This window comes from Erinaceus europaeus, chromosome 5 (genome assembly GCF_950295315.1).
Source record: "Erinaceus europaeus chromosome 5, mEriEur2.1, whole genome shotgun sequence".
Lineage (NCBI taxonomy): Eukaryota > Metazoa > Chordata > Mammalia > Eulipotyphla > Erinaceidae > Erinaceus > Erinaceus europaeus.
The window spans coordinates 74,970,667-74,987,340 of NC_080166.1; positions in this window are offsets into that span (position 1 = coordinate 74,970,667).

The following is a 16,674-nucleotide window of genomic DNA, read 5'->3' on the forward strand; positions in this document are numbered from 1 at the left end:
TACTAAAAAGAATTATGCTTGTGGCGTAGCACTTTACTGTCAGTGATCTGCTCTGTCACAAGGTAGTTATTTTTCTCCCCCTAGGTCAGTGTTGTGTTACTGACTTAAAATGCATTTCTCTTTCTCAAGTTACTCAGTTGTCAGTCTATTTAGTTTTTTTTTATGTATTCTGCTTTAAACACCAAGATCAGGGCCATGATTTTTGTTTTCCAGTAAGAATAAAAAATGCTGGGAAAAGTGGAAGGCAAAGAAGAATAATCTAAAGCTGCAAATGTAGCTTCTTACCTGGAGGACACATTCTTTGCCATGTGTATGAACAAGGTTTATATCTGACCTTCACTGAAGGGAAAGCTTCAGTGCTGCAATATATCTCCCTCTCCCCAATTCTTTCTGAAAAACTGCATTCATATTGGTGAAGCCCTAAAAAGAAAATGCAATTTAGTTGTAGAGAAGGTGGCACAATAAAAAAAAAAGAAGTGTTGGGCTCCCAAGCATGAGGTCCTAAATCTGACCACCAGCATCACATTGCCATGATGTTTCTCATTTTCCATCTCTTGCACTCTCAGTGTGCCATTCACTCACTCACTCATAAATAACAGTTTAAAAAGTAAATACTATTTAGTGGCCTAGAAGGCTCCACACTGAGTAGAGCACCAAACTTGCATATATATTAGGTCCCAGGTTTGATGCTTGGCATATGCCACAGTGATATTTCTGGCTCTCTCTATCACTCTCTCTCATTCAATAATTTAATATTTAATTTAAAATATTAAATTTAATTTAATATTTAATTTAATAATTTAAGCTCATGTTTATTCAGCTATTGTTGCCAATCTGAGTTTCGTAAAAACAACAAAACTGCTGAGTAGTATTCCACTGTGTATATATACAGCTTTCAATGATGAAGTCAACTTCTTTCACCTCATCTTGGATGGAGTTTGAAGGAATCAGTTAAGTGAGATAAGCCAGAAAGAGAAAGATAAATATGGGTTGATCTCACTCAGAGGAAGAACTTAAGGAACAAGAACAGAGAGGGGAAACACAAGTAACTGACTGGGTGTATTGCATCAAAGCAAAGGACTCTGGGAAAGGAAGACAAAGAGAAGGGGAACAGGTGAAGGGGCTTTCAGAGCCTTGTACATAATGATGGAAAAGGACCAAATCCGGGTGTGAGACTGTTTAGTAGACACCTGTCCTAGAGAAATTGTACCCATGTGCCAACAACTTTACCATAAACCATTATCTTCCCAATAATAATTAAATGAAATCTTAAAAACAAAACTAATGGACAAACAAAAAACAGGGCTCATGTAGCAGACCAAATTGATGGTATGTATAAGTATTAGAAAATTAAGAAATGTATTCAAAATTATATTTAGATGATCTTTATTTCTTACTGAATTATTTAAATTAACTTTTTAAAATTTTAATATATTCATTGTATAAAGACAGAGAGATCAACAACACAAAAGGATTGAAAGAGAGGGAGAGGGAGTTGGGCAGTAGCACAGCAGGTTATGTGCAGGTGGCACAAAGCGAAAGGACTGGCGTAAGGATCCTGGTTCGAGCCCCCGGCTACCCACCTGTAGGGGAGTCGCTTCATAGGAGGTGAAGCAGGTCTGCAGGTGTCTATCTTTCTCTCTTCCTTTCTGTCTTCCCCTCCTCTCTCCATTTCTCTCTGCCCTATCCAACAATGATGACAACAATGGTAGCTACAACAATAATAAAACAACAAAAGGCAACAAAAGGGAATAAATAAGTAAGTAAATTTAAAAAATAGGAAAAAAAGAAAGAGAGGGAGAAAGACACCTGCAGCATTGCGTCACTGCTCATCAAGCTTTCCCCCTGCAGGTGGGAGCCACTGACTTAAACCCATAGGCTTGAGCACCATAACATGTGCTCTCTACCAACCACATACCACATGCCCCCCCAATGAGCTTTTTAACAGTAATTTTAAAAATATTTTTGCTTTATTCTGCATGTATACAAATTCAACAAAAATTCATGTTTCCCTTGTGACATTTTTTTTTTTGTGAATCAAATTAGAAGTTTATTCAAGTAGCAAATGGTGTCAGCCGTCACCATTAAGTCCAACTCAAAATTTTAGCCCAGATTTTCATGACACAGGCTCTTTGTTCATTGTATGAATCACTTCCTTTATATAACTTTTCACAGAGTGTAGGAGGTTATAGGAAAGCATAATCATGTCTATGACCATACCACCCTGAACATGCCCGATCTCGTCTTATCTCGGAAGGAAAGCATAATCATTCATTTATATACATTGACAAGAATATTAAAGTTGTTTCAGTGTTTTCCTTTGCCTAGGCTTGGATATGTATTATCATTGTGGATGCTCTCTATATTTTGAGTGTAGGAAAAAAAATGCATTGTGTAGGGTCAAATTAAGAACTTTTTGTCCTGCATATGTTAGTTTTGAATTTTGAGCTAAACGTACAACTTCATAATTCAATTGTATTTTTATGTACTGTGTCACTTAAAGCTTATATTGGAAATACAAGGATTTTCTGAATTTCAGTATCCATAAGAAAATAAAGTTAAACAGGTTAAACAGCATGAATTTTGCTTTCTGTAAAATAGGCATAACTTTGAAACTAAGTTAAAACAACCTGTAGAAATAGTACTAGTAAGTTGTGAATTCTCACTTTTAGAGAAAAAGCTATTTTCTTAATCTATAATGTACCCAAGTTTCTTCCACATTGAAAATTCCAACATTAACTCTAACTTTCCTTCTTGGAGACTAACTGTCACTTTATATAATTTGCTCTCACATTGCACTGGAGCACGCACATTTTTAATGCTCAAATTCTTTTCACTATATTTCCCTATTAAAGATTTCATTTTCAGATGTCTGCATATCTAGTTTGCAAGAGGATTGTATGGAGTCTCAATATTCAATTTATATGGAATAATAGCACCATTTGTATCAAATGCCATTCTAGTTTGTGGATTTTTTTCCTTGTCATTTTTGGCAAACACAATAAAAATCAATTCCATTTCAGAGATCCAGTCATTTTGAAAAATATCTTTTATATACCAATAATAGTATTTGTCAGGTTAATAATGCTTTAAATATTTTGGAATTCGAACATTTGCATAAGATAAGTAATGATAGTCTGAGGCTGCCATCCTATTTGATTCTAATTTTAATATTTTTTAAATTTTATCAACTTTTTTTTTAAAAAAGCTTAAAATATAAATCTCCCTTTTTGTCTATTATTGCATTAGTTTATACCACAAAATGTGGTAACATTTTGTGTCATGGTATCTTTTTCTATCTTGAAAGATTGGTCACAAATACAACATCTAGGCATTTTGTACACCCTCTATCTACACAGAATGATGTATCTCAGCTGATTATATGCATATACAAGAGGAACACTGCTCATAAATTTAATTCATTCATACCTGTATTTAGAAATACATGCTGTCATACCTTTCACATTACTTTTGAGGAAATAATGATTAATGATTTGCATGGTTGTTTTCCAAGAGATAGAGTACCACATTTCTACAAGATGGATGTCACCACACTTCACACTCTTCCACCATAGGGCACTGGACCCCCAAGGCCTGAACACATAGTTTAACTCATTCCATCCAGTGATGAACTTCGTAGATACTTCTGAACCCCTGGAGGACCAATCTTGTATCACCCCTTCAAAAATTTCCTCAGTAGAAGCAACATCTTGTATTCAGATTAGCTTGACAAATTAGTCCAGTATTACTGAAATGATTTGTTTACAGTGGAAAGAATATTATTTTGGAAATGCTATTGGTCCTAAAATCTATTTACTTTAAGAATTGACTGGAGGAAATAACTAGGAAGTTTTTGGATTTAGTCATCTGAATGTTTTGTTTAATTCTCTTTGCTGACTTAGAAACCATGTGCTATCCAATTAAAGAAGCGTGCAAAACATGACCCATAGACAAATTGCTCATCTCAGGTGGCACAGAACTTGCTCAGACCTTATTATTGTGAACAGAAAAAAACCCAAGAGAAAAAGAGTCTAAGGGGTGAACTACTTAGTAATCCTGTCATGCACCTTCTGCCACACATTCATTAGAGTGCTAGATTTTTTAAAGCTGAACACGTAGATTGCTTCTTGCTGGTAGAAATTAGTTGGTGAATGAAAAAGCTCTGCAGTCTTTCACTGAAGTGGTTTAAACAATGAAAAACTCAGGGGGGTAAACTATTACAGATAAAGCAGAAAGTTAGTGATTTCAACTGCATGTCCACGATCATTTATATCTTCTTCATTTTGTAGTATTAGAGTCTTAGAATTTCTGTTAGCATTTGTGAATATTGCTGAATTCTCAGGAGACAATGTTGTGACCTCTGAAATTAGAAATAGCTGTACAATGTTTCTAATGTTTAGGGCAAAGTTGTGTTTAGAATGCTGATTATGAAGTGATTTTCTGGCATTTTCTTCATCATTAAAAGATCCTCATAAAACCAGATAGCATCATCTGTTGGACAATTTCTCTCATGCTATGTTATTATTTTCTTTATTTTCTGTAAATCTGGGTTTGTTTCAAAAAATGAGAAACCACAGTTGGTGAAATATCTCACTTGGATAGTTTGATGCTTTGTCATCTTTGTGCCGTGGGTGCAAAATTGGTCCCTACTGTATTGAAGGATGCTTTGATGGATCTCTCTCTCTCTCTCTCTTTCTCTCTCTCTCTTTCTCTCTTCCTCTCTCTCTTTCTCTCTCTTTCTCTCCACCCTCTGCTTCTTAGTCTCTATTTAAAGAAGAGAAAAGAAAAGGAAAAGAAGAGAAAAGAAAAAAGTGAAGAGAAAAATCAAAACTAAGGTTTTTGCTAGCCAGGGACACCTCCAATTTGCTGGTAATTTCAGTAGTCACATATAGGTGACTTTTGTTGTTGTTGTTTTGTTTTGTTTGAGAAGTTCACTGTTAAAATTCAATCAGATTATTAATTTGAATTTTTTAAATTTAATTTGTTTATAAAATAAAAAATATTGACAAAACCATAGACTAAGGAATAAAATTCTACACATTTCCCACCGCTAAAGTTCCATATCCCACCTGCTCCACTGGAAGTTTTCCTATTCTTTATCCCTCTGGGAGTATGGACCCAGAATCATTATGGGGTGCAGAAGGTGGGTGGTGGGGCTTCTGTAATTGCTTCTCTGCTGAACATGGACATTGTCAGGTTGATCCATACTCCCAGCCTCTTCTATCTTTCCCTACTGTGGTAGGACTCCAGAGAGATGAGGTTCCAGGGTAGATTGGTTAGGACGTCTGCCAGAGGGGAGTCAGATGGCATCATGGTAGCATCTCTGAAACTTGATGTCTGAAAAAGCATGAAGATATAAAGAAGACAATGCAACTAGTACCACCTCAACATGCTCATAGGATTTCTTAATTCCATTTCAGGTGGTGCAGGGGGATAGGGTAGGGAGTTCTGGTGGTGGGAACTGTGTGGAATTGAGCACCTCTTAGCCTATGGTCTTGTCAATAGCTCCATTTTATAAATGAAAAAAATTAAAAAGAGATATAAAGAAGAATAAATTTACTTGGCAGGAGAGATACTATGATCACCAATTTGAAACCAAAGTGCTTAGATTGAAGGCATATATACTCAGAACTGGGGTCTGCATCAAAAAGTTCGAGACATGCAATCTATTTTTCCCCTCTCATATTGATTAAATTGTGATTTATAGTATGTTTGTTTATGGTAGTGTATATATTTGCATACATAATAGGATATATGTGTGTGTGTTTCAGATCTAATATAAGCATTTGAGCATGTATACTTCTCTCTAATGAGCTCAGATATTATTATATGACCGTTAATATGGACAAAACCAAAGGTGATAACCAAATATATAGTCATTGGTTTATCAGAGTAATCATAATACCTATCTGTAAGTATTTAACAGGCCTCCCTGTTATATAATACAGTCATCAGCTCAGCATACACCAAGAAAAATAAATTTAAATTCTAATTATTATAAGAAAGTTATTCTTTTTATGTAATGTTAGGTTGATTGTAAAAAAAAGAAACAGCAGAACATTAGTAATCCTTACTTCTGCATGTATTGTCCCAGAGGGGAAAAAGGTAATATTTGTAGCACATGAGCATTAGACTGTAATTAAAGAAGCCATATTGAACTACTCTATACCACATGCAGTGTCAGCATATAATCTATCCACTATAAATTTGGTTTCCTTAATGAAATTGAAATAGTAGAGCAGTGTGTGGTGATGTCTTAGATAAGGATCACATTTGTTCATCACTTGAGAAACCCACAGAAAGGAGGAAAAAAGGCAAAAAAAAAATGGCCAATTTTGGGTTATGCACAATGATTCTTATATCTGAAGCTCTGAGATCACAGATTCAATCCCCTGCACCACCATAAGCCAGAGATGAGCAGTGTTGTGGTAAAAAAAAGAGGAAAATAAACAGGTAAACTACCTTTTGATAGAAGCCATAAGACAGAGTTTATTAAGAGGGAACAGAAACCTGTGGTACCAAAACACATAACCCAGGGAATGTTAGTCATTTTTTACAATGGAGTCCTGAGGAGTCAAGTAGCAACAGATTCCAGAAAGTGGTTACCATAAATGATATTCTTAAAGATCAGTTGCCCATCCTGACTTCCAACACTCAGTTATGGCCAAATAGATTTGACCAAGCCCTCATCCCAAAGGGGTAGAAAGTATGGACATTAAAATTATGTTTCTCAACAATGATTGGTAAGGATGTGGGGAGAAAAGGAGACTTACATAGTGCTGGTAAGAAAGAAAATTGGTCCAACCTCTGTGGAAGCAGTCTAGAGATTTTATAGAACACTAGAAACAGACCCAATGTGTGTCCCAGTAATTTCTTTCCTGGGGATCTATCCAAAAGAAACTGAAACACCTATCTGAAGAATTCCATGTACACATATGTTTATAGCAACACAATTCAAAATGTTTCAAACTTGGAAGCAACTCAAATGTTCCAACAACAGATAAAGTGGCTTAGAATATTATTTATAACCAAAGCAAAGTACTCAGGAGAAGGAGGCACAGGTAAAAAAAAAATGAAGATAAATATAATAATGAAATAAAATTATGGTAGTGGGGCTGGTGAGATAGCTCACATGAAATGTTGCCTCTTTTGTCACGTGTGTGACCTGGTTAAAATTCAGTATGGCAGTGTCTTTTTCTCGCAATTTCTCTCCCTATCTGAAATCAACCTGGAGGAATGAAGCCCTAATCACTAAAAACAAACAAACAAACGCAAGGACCGGTGTAAGGATCCCAGTTCGAGCCCCCGGCTCCTCACCTGCAGAGGAGTTGCTTCACAGATGGTGAAGCAGGTCTGCAGGTGTCTGTCTTTCTCTCCCCCTCTCTGTCTTCCCCTCCTCTCTCCATTTCTCTCTGTCCTATTCAACAATGAGGACAATAGGAATAACTACAACAATAAAACAACAAGGGCAACAAAAGGGAATACATAAATAAATATATTTTTAAAGCCAACAAACAAGAAAAAAGGAAAGAATTATGTTTTTGGTAGGGTTCCATTAAAAGACATGGGTAAGTAGTTTAAGATGTCAAATGTTGGAATTTCTAGCAAAATGAATGTCTTAAGCACATATGGTTTATCTTGGAATACAGTAATATTGGCTGTAGTAGTCAAATGAAAGTCAGGGTAAGAACAAAATAGTATTACCACAATTCTTTTCTTTTTCTTTTTTTTAAATATTTATTTATTTTCCCTTTGTTTTCATTGTTGTTGTAGTTATTATTGATGTCGTCATTGCTGAATAGGACAGAGAGAAATGAAGAGAGGAGGGGAAGACAGAGGGGGGAGAGAAAGATAGACACCTGCAAACCTGCTTCACCACCTGTGAAGCAACTCCCTTGCAGGTGGGGAGCTGGGGGCTCAAACCGGGATCCTGACACTGTTCCTTGCACTTTGTGCCACGTGTGCTTAACCCGCTGCGCTACCACCCGATTCCCACAATTATTTTATTTATGTATTGTTGTCATAGGGGTACAGTTCTATTATCTCCCCAAGTAAGGTGACAGTACACCTCATCCTCCACCAAAATATCATCTTTCTCCATCATAGGTGCTAGGTCCCCAGCCCTTATTTCACTAAATATGTTATAGCAAAAGAGGATTTTGTGCCCCCCTTTTTAAAAAGATGTGTGGTATCTTATTATGTGTATGTACCACAACTTCCTTATCTACTCTTTGTTGTTAGATGTTACTACATTTTATTTATGGTTATTGTTTTCTCTTTCCCTTTATTCAGAGAATAATGGTTTACAGTCAACAGTAAAATAAAGTAGTTTGTACATATGTAACATTTCTCAGTTTTCCACATAACAATTCAACCCCTACTAGGTCCTCTGCCATCATGTTCCAGAACCTGAGATCCCCTCCCCCCCCCCCCATCCCAGAGTCTTTACTTTGGTACAGTACACAAACTCCAGTTCAAGTTCTGCTTTGTGTTTTACCATCTGTTCTTATTTTTCAATTTCTATGAGTGAGATAATCCCATATTCTTCCTTCTTTTTCTGGATGATCTCAGTTAACATAATTCACTAAAGTTACATCCAAGATGAGGTGAAGAAGGTGAATTCACCATTTTAAATAGCTGAGTAGTATTCCATTGTGTATATACACCACAACTTACTCAGCTACTCATCTGTTGTTGGACACCTGGGTTGCTTCCAGGTTTCGGCTACTACTCAGCTATTAAGAATGATGAAGTTGTCTCCTTTGAACCCTCTTGGATGAAAGTTCTAGACATTATGTTGAGTGAGATGAGCCAAAAAAGAGGATGAATATCAAATAATTTCACTTATTAGTGAGACAATAAATTTGCTATGGGGAGGAAGGGCAGAAAGTGAAAAATGGTCTGGACATGGTATATTACACCAAAGCAAAGGACTCTGGGGAGGGAGAAGGATATAGGTGAGGGAGAAAACATTGGGGGCTTGGTACAAATTAAAATTATATGCATATATTAATGAATGTACTGTAAAGCATTTACCCCCTCAATAAAAAAGGAAAAAAAATAATTGACTTTTTTTTTAAAGAACCAACTTAGAAAAAAAAGAAAAGGTCATCTTACATATATGGTACTTTTCATCTTTAACTTTATTTTAAATAAATAAAACATTGTGGTCCAGGAGGTGGCACAGTGGATAAATCATTGGATTCTCAGTCAGGAAATCCTGAGTTCAATTCCCAGCAGCACATATACCAGCAGAGCAATATCTGGTTCTTTCTCTCTTTCTCTCTCTTTCTCTCTCTCTCTCTCCTATCTTTCTCATGAATAAATAATTAAATTCTTTGAAAATAAATAAATAAAACCTCTCCTATGAATTTAAAAATAAATTTAGGAAAAATAATATTTGGGGGAAACGCATATTAGGGAACTTTCTTCTGGATTTTTCTTTGACTTCAAATGTTACCGACTGACCAGACAGTTCACATTGCCCTCTAATGTGCCACTCTGATTACACAGGGTTTATTCAGTTTTAGATGAAGGCAAGCTGAAAGCCCATTTGGTGCTTTTATCACTTGTCCTCCCCTGACACTGTCTAATCCTGTGCTGCTGTGACACATAAATCAGTGGGACAGTCATTTATTGTGCAAATGCTTAGCTGATCAATATGACCTAATCCTACTTTTGTTTTGTTTACATGAATATTTCCCATATATTTCTGGAAACAAAATCCCTTGACAGCCACTTGCCTTACTGATTTTAACAGTGGCTTGAGTGGTTAAGTTGAATCCCAAGCATGCTCTAATAACAACACCTTTAACTGACTGCTTAGGAAACTCCAAACCCACTTTCATTTGGCCCGTGTTGCTCACTTGAGGAGCACAGCAGGTTCCCAGACATTTGCTCAGCCCCTAACTGTCATGACAGAGGCAATTAATGTGGTAATGAGAGTTTGGCATCAAAAAATGTTATTTCCTGCAGGGCTTGTCACATATTTCGAGAACATTAGGAGCAAACAAAATCCTGCTTTGTCCCTTCCCACCCCCAAGTACTTGGACCTTGAAAATTTTGTACATTAGAGCTTACCAGGGAAACAGCTGACAAAATAAGGGCTAAAGGGAACGTTTGAAATTACCCAAGCTTTCAGACAAGTTGATGAATGTGATGATAATGAGAAAACAGGTTAAAAACGTGTAGATAGTTTTTTCTATATTGCTGGAAACTTTACTCTAGAAAGTAATTCTTTTATACAGACCAGATTTCAGTATATGCTTATGGGAGACTTGCTTTTCTCTTATAGTTGAGGAGATCTCCCCTTTTGTGTTCACAAGACAGTCTGTGAGTTTGATGTGAACGAATGTGAAATCCAGGGGGACAAATCTCTAGCAAGTTTAAATTTCTGCCATACACATAACAGTTTTATAAATATATCATGACTCTGTAACAAAAATTGCTTTTAAGGTATGGAAGCTTTTAACTGAAATTATAATGATAGAACTAACTAAGCTATGAAAAACTTTTATCATGTCAAATATCTTGAAGCAAAACTACAAAATAAGTATTCTCCTTTAACAGAGTTATTAGTGATAGGCTTAATAACTATTCTGTGAAACTAGCACAACACATTTACCTGAGCCTACAGTTTTTAGTTAATAAATTAGCTGAATATAGGTGATGATTTGGGGTTTTTTTCACTTGTAACAAAACTTAGAGTGCTTTATGAGATTTATTCTAAGACTTTCTAACCTAGATGAGTTAATACATTCTTCAATGTGTCTTCCTCTTTATATCTGAAATCGTGTGGCATCTGGGTATCCACATGAGCATTTATAGGGCACTTTGAGAAGAGTGGTGCTTTGTGAGCAAAGCTTCATAACTGCAATGCAATGACTGTGCAGATGGCGACTGTGTGTCCAATGTCCCTAAATCCATATCCTTTTACTAGCTCTACAGCCTGGGAAGCATGACTTAATGCAACTGTGGAGTACCTCCATATGTGCCCATGGAAACTGAACCATTGCCTCTCACATAAAAGATTACTTATCCCTGGCCTGGACACTAGTCAGTCATTTTTTACTGTAAGTCTTTTACATACAAGACCATAAAAAGTTTAATATTTGGGGATTAAAATACTTTTTTCTGCTCATAGAAAGAAAAGTATTGACATTCTAGAAGATATTAAAATAAAGTCAGGCCTGGAAAAAAAGCAATATTGCTATGCAAAATAAAACTTGAATGCCTGTGCCTCAGAGTTCCCATGTTCAGTCTCTAGCACCATCATAAACCAGAGCTGCAGAGTTCCCAGGTTCAGTCTCTAGCACAATCATAAACCAGAGCTGAGTAGGATACTGGTAAGTAAATAAAGAAAGAAATACAGATAAGATAGTTTGGTAATAGACTATTGCCTAAAAGCAAATTCCACTTAGTAACTTGAACAGTGACATCACCTTCAGGATACATCGTGCAGTGACAGACCATTACTGGTTCCAGAATCACCATGTATCTGGACAGTGATAGAGCTATGAACTGGAAATATCAGGCGTGGGTTGGAATGTTTGGTGCTTCCCTGGTCATTTCTCTAGAGCTGTACAATTTCTGCTGCATGGTAGTTTTTAGGATTATTTCACATGGCAACTTAGAGCACACATGTGTGTGTCCCAAAAGAGAGAGAAAGCTAGGAGGAAACACCAGCACAGAGCATAAGGTAGTCTTCGAAGAACTTCATTTGTTACTGTCTATTGGTTGGAAATAAATGAAGAGCTAGCAGGATATCCAACAGAGTAAAGTTCTTGAATTGCCTTGAATGCAGCCCAGGTTCAAGCCCCAGAACCACAGAGGTGATAATATGGCACCAAAGGAAGCTCTGATGCTGTGATATTGCCCTCAGACTCAATGTCTCAATCAATGAATAAATGAATGAATGAATGAACTAATGAATGAATGAATGAATGAACTAATGAATGAATAAGGAAGTCAGAGTAGTGAAATCTTATATGCATTAGCCAGCCCATATTTAGTAGGGAGAGGATTAAGTTCCGAATTATTTATTTATTTTTCTTTTTAAAAATAATATACCATTGGTTTATAGTACTTTAGACCTTTCTGGAGCATAGTCTCACATGACTCTAAAGGCATATACCATGCCACACTTACCACCAATATTCTAGTTCTATTCACTGCTAGCAAATTAACCCTCTTAATCTGTTCTACATTTCTCCTTCCAATAATCCTCTGGTAAGCACTATTTTGTTGTGAATGTAAGAGTTCCTTTTCTTTATTTCTTTCTTTTTTTTGTCTACCTTACTATGTTCAGCATCAAATTTCCATCCATGTTATTGCAAATGTCAATATTTCATCTGTATATATAGCTGAATAATAATATTCCATGGATCATATTTTACATACCTCCTTTATTCATTCAACTAACAATGGCATTTTTGTTGTTTTAAGCTCTTGACTTTAGTAAGTAATATATTAGTCATAGGGTTGCAATATATATATGTATATATATTATATCTTTTCAAATTTGCATTTTCATATTCCTCAGATAAATATCTAGGAGTGGGATTTCTAGATCATACAGTAGTCTATTCTTAAATGTTTTAAGATTGAAAATTCTTGGATTTTATTATTGTTTTAGTACTTTACAATGATATATACAAACTGTATGATTTCAAGTGTATTGATTTCTGTTGACACTATGCTCACCACCAGTGTTTTGTGTCCCTTTCCCCAATAAATAACATAGTTCTTACAATGTCCAAGATACAATTTCAGTGCCATTTTATTTATTTTTTTGTACATTCACCCTAGGCATATCGTCAGAGAATATAAAAACAAAAATACACAGAGATAAATACATCACTATGTCCACAACTACATTATTCACAATACTCAAGGTACACAAGGAAAAAAGAGCATCAACAAACAACTATACAAAGAAGTTATGGGATATAGATTCAGTGGAATACTATCAATATATGTGATTTTAAAAAGATATTGTATTGTTCAGGACAAAATAGTTGGAGCTGGTAGTGATTATACACAGTGAGGTAAATAAAGACGTAAAAGATAACAGTATGGTTTTATTCACATAAATTAACTTGTAAAAATACTATCAATTTCTGCTGACACAAAGTAAAACAAAAAATAGGAAGATATTTGTAGCTTAGAAGTAACACCTGGGAAACTACTGAATGGTGCTTCTGAATGGAAACATTTTGAACTGATGTATAACTGATGACAGTATTGTCCACTATTTTTCAGCAGGAGTTATTAAATGAGTGTCTGAATCACAATGTTTAAATCATCAATACTGTTTATGTAAACACCAACTATATCATGACCAAATATATCACTAAAGAGAAATAGGACAACTCACTCAGGCTGCACACTGTACTAAAACTAGTCATTAATATATCTAGCACGATAATATAAGATCAAAATATACCTTGTACCATTTCTAGAAGTTTGAAATTATGTATGTATTTGGTGGCTCTATGCCATTTTAAAGACATACACAAATAAAGACTAGTGTCAGTCATTTCACCTAAGCAGATCTGAAGTGTTCTTACTGACTTTGTGGCTTTTTAGAGAAATTTATTTATTTGTTTGTTTGTTTATAATCAAAGAAAGATACTAAGAAAGAGAGACAATGAAGGGCCAGGTGGTAGTGCATTGGGCTAAGCACACACAGCACAAAGCACAAGGACTGGTTCAAGGTGCCCAGTTTGAGCCCCCAGCCCCCACCTGCAGGGGGGTTAGCTTCACAAGCTGTGAAGCATGTCTGTAGTTGTCTATCTTTCTCTCCCCCTTTCTGTCTTCTCCTCCTCTCTCTATCCTACCCAACAACAATGACAGCAACAACAACAACAATAATAACAACAATGATAAACAAGGGCAACAAAAGGAAAAAAAAAACTTAGCCTCCAGGAGCAGTGGATTCATAGTACAGGAATAGCCCTGGAGGAAAGAAAGAAAGAAAGAAAGAAAGAAAGAAAGAAAGAAAGAAAGAAAGAAAGAAAGAAAGAAAGAAAGGAAGGAAAGAAGGAAGGAAAGAAGGAAGGAAGGAAGGAAGGAAGGGAGGGAGGGAGGGAGAAAGAAAGAAAGAAAGAAAAGAAACAAGAACAAAACAAACAAAAAACAATGAGACCACAGCACTGCCCAGCTCTGGCAGGGACAGAACCTGGAACCTCATCGCCTTAGGCATGAAATCTTGTATACCACTATGTTATCTCCCAATCCCACTTTCGTGATATTTTACCTTCAAGTTTTTAAAATCATTTTGTAAAGGTAACAGTTTGTAAATCTAGAAATAAGTAATAACTCACAGTTAATCTCACAAATAAAGGATTGATAAAGTAAATGCTTATTATAACTATGCCTATATAGCCTAGTTTTGGGGTTGATTAACTCCTATTCCTCACATGTTCAGGTACTTAAGAATAATCAAATCCATTCCTGGATTTGAAAAGTACCTGAAACTCACCTCAATGATTTTTAAAGATACAGTGTTTAGTTTTAGTTAATGAACTATACGCTTTGAAAAGGCAAATGGACTTCTGACTTGATTGAGGGTTCTATTTTTAAACTGCGAATTCAAAAAATGTACATAAACTCAGTTTATGCTACTTAGCATGTGTGATACTTAAGACAAGTCTCTAGATCACTGAGTAGTTTGAAATCACATTCAAAGATTGAGCTTTCAGGAATTGTATTTCAAATGTACTTTTCTCCCAGAACATCTTATACATGATATGCATGACTAGTTTCAAATCCTGAAAGGGGAAGAAACATCCTGACTTTATAAATCAGGAAATGAGACGCAGCGTATGTAAATTGTTACCAAGACAGTGAAACTTGTCCTGCATGCCATACTGTGCAACCATTAAAATATCTGTATTAACTTTCTATCTGGATTTATCTTCATTACATAATTTCTCTTAATAAAATGATATAATGAAGATAAATCATTTCATTTAATAGAGATAAGAAGCACACATTCAAACCTATCCCTCAACTCCCCAAGATTGACCATTTTAATATATTAAATATTCCAAGGGAAATTTTAAGAAATATATCTATATCTAGAGAGCACAATTTTTATAGCCTATTGCAAAAGTAGCTAGTGCATCTCTTTTCTGTCTCCTTTCCCACATTAAATCAGATAAGACAATAAAGAGCTTTTCCAGAGGAATCGGTACTACAAACATCTACAATCGCTTTTAAGGAATGCCTAAAATTCTTCCTTTTTGAATACTCCACTATAAGCAACATTTACTGAGCATTTTAGCCATGTAAATTGTTTCATAAACTGTTATATTAACTGTTCTACAAACATCAAATCACAGAGTGAATGTACTGTTTAATTCTCCTTGCACCCTAGTTAATATCTGTGCACTGGCATGTTTCACTATTACAAACTTAATTTTCTGTGTCGTATATCCTACTCCAAATTTATTCAAAACTCAAAGTTCTGGCAAATACATGCAATACATCTAATGTCCATTTGCCTCCTCCTCCCAAGTGTTATCAACAGGTTCTAAACCACAATAATTTTTACCTTGAAAAAGCATCCTAGAGCATTTCCCATAAGTCCCTCTTGCTCAACCCAAAATGTCCAGAGTGATAATTACTATCTTAAATTAGATTATATACATCCCCCTCCTTATAAACTGTGATTTTTCCGTTTCACATGCAAGTAATTTGAAATTCCGTAACATGGGCACAAAAGTCTATATTATGTAATCCTGATCTTCCTCTTCAACTTGATCCTGTTTCACTTACTGCTGCTGGTTTATAAGTCATAATGCCAGCCTTCTTTTATTACTTCAGTATAGAATGTATGGGTTTGGACATGATTATGCTCAGTGGAGTAGGTAAGGAAGTGAAAGACAACTGCAAAATGATTTCATTCATGTGTGGAATATAGAGAATTAAACCATATTAACCTGCAAAAACAGAATTAAACTAGCCAACGTGTCTTAGGATTTTGGGAGAGCTATGATGGTTATCACTGGAGAGGTGAGGACATAGAACTTTGAGAGTGGTGTGAAACTATTTCAAATGTTTTCTAATCTTGTAAATTACTACTAAATGATTAAATTAAAATTTTTAAAGCTATGCTCACTTCCTGTCAACTTCATTAATCAAATACATCCAAATGCCATATTAACTTTTACTAGAAACTCCAAAAGAACCTCCATAATCTTAGAGTTCCCTATTGCATAAAATAGCACAATCTGTTTAGTCACACTTGATATATATCTACCCATTCTTCATCTGACATACTTTTGTAAACACATATATGACAAATACATATTAACTTACCAACCCTTCCTTTTTTTATTTCATTATGTTTCTTGATTTAACCCACTATATGTGGTTCTACTTAGCATTGTTTTATCAGGTGTAGTACCTAACTTCAGACTGCTTTATCCACTGCTGTTATACCCATCTCCACTCAAATTGTCCATGCATGTCAGCCAAAATGATTTATTTATTATTTTTTGAAAAATCATATCATATAAGTGAAAAATTGAAAAATCATATCATATAAGTGTCAGGTCTACAATTCTTAAATAAGTTTTAATTGTTCCCAAAGTAAAAAAAAAAAAAAAGGATCTTTAATGAAGCTGTGTTATCTATGCCCCGCACCCATCTTGTCTTATATCATTGACC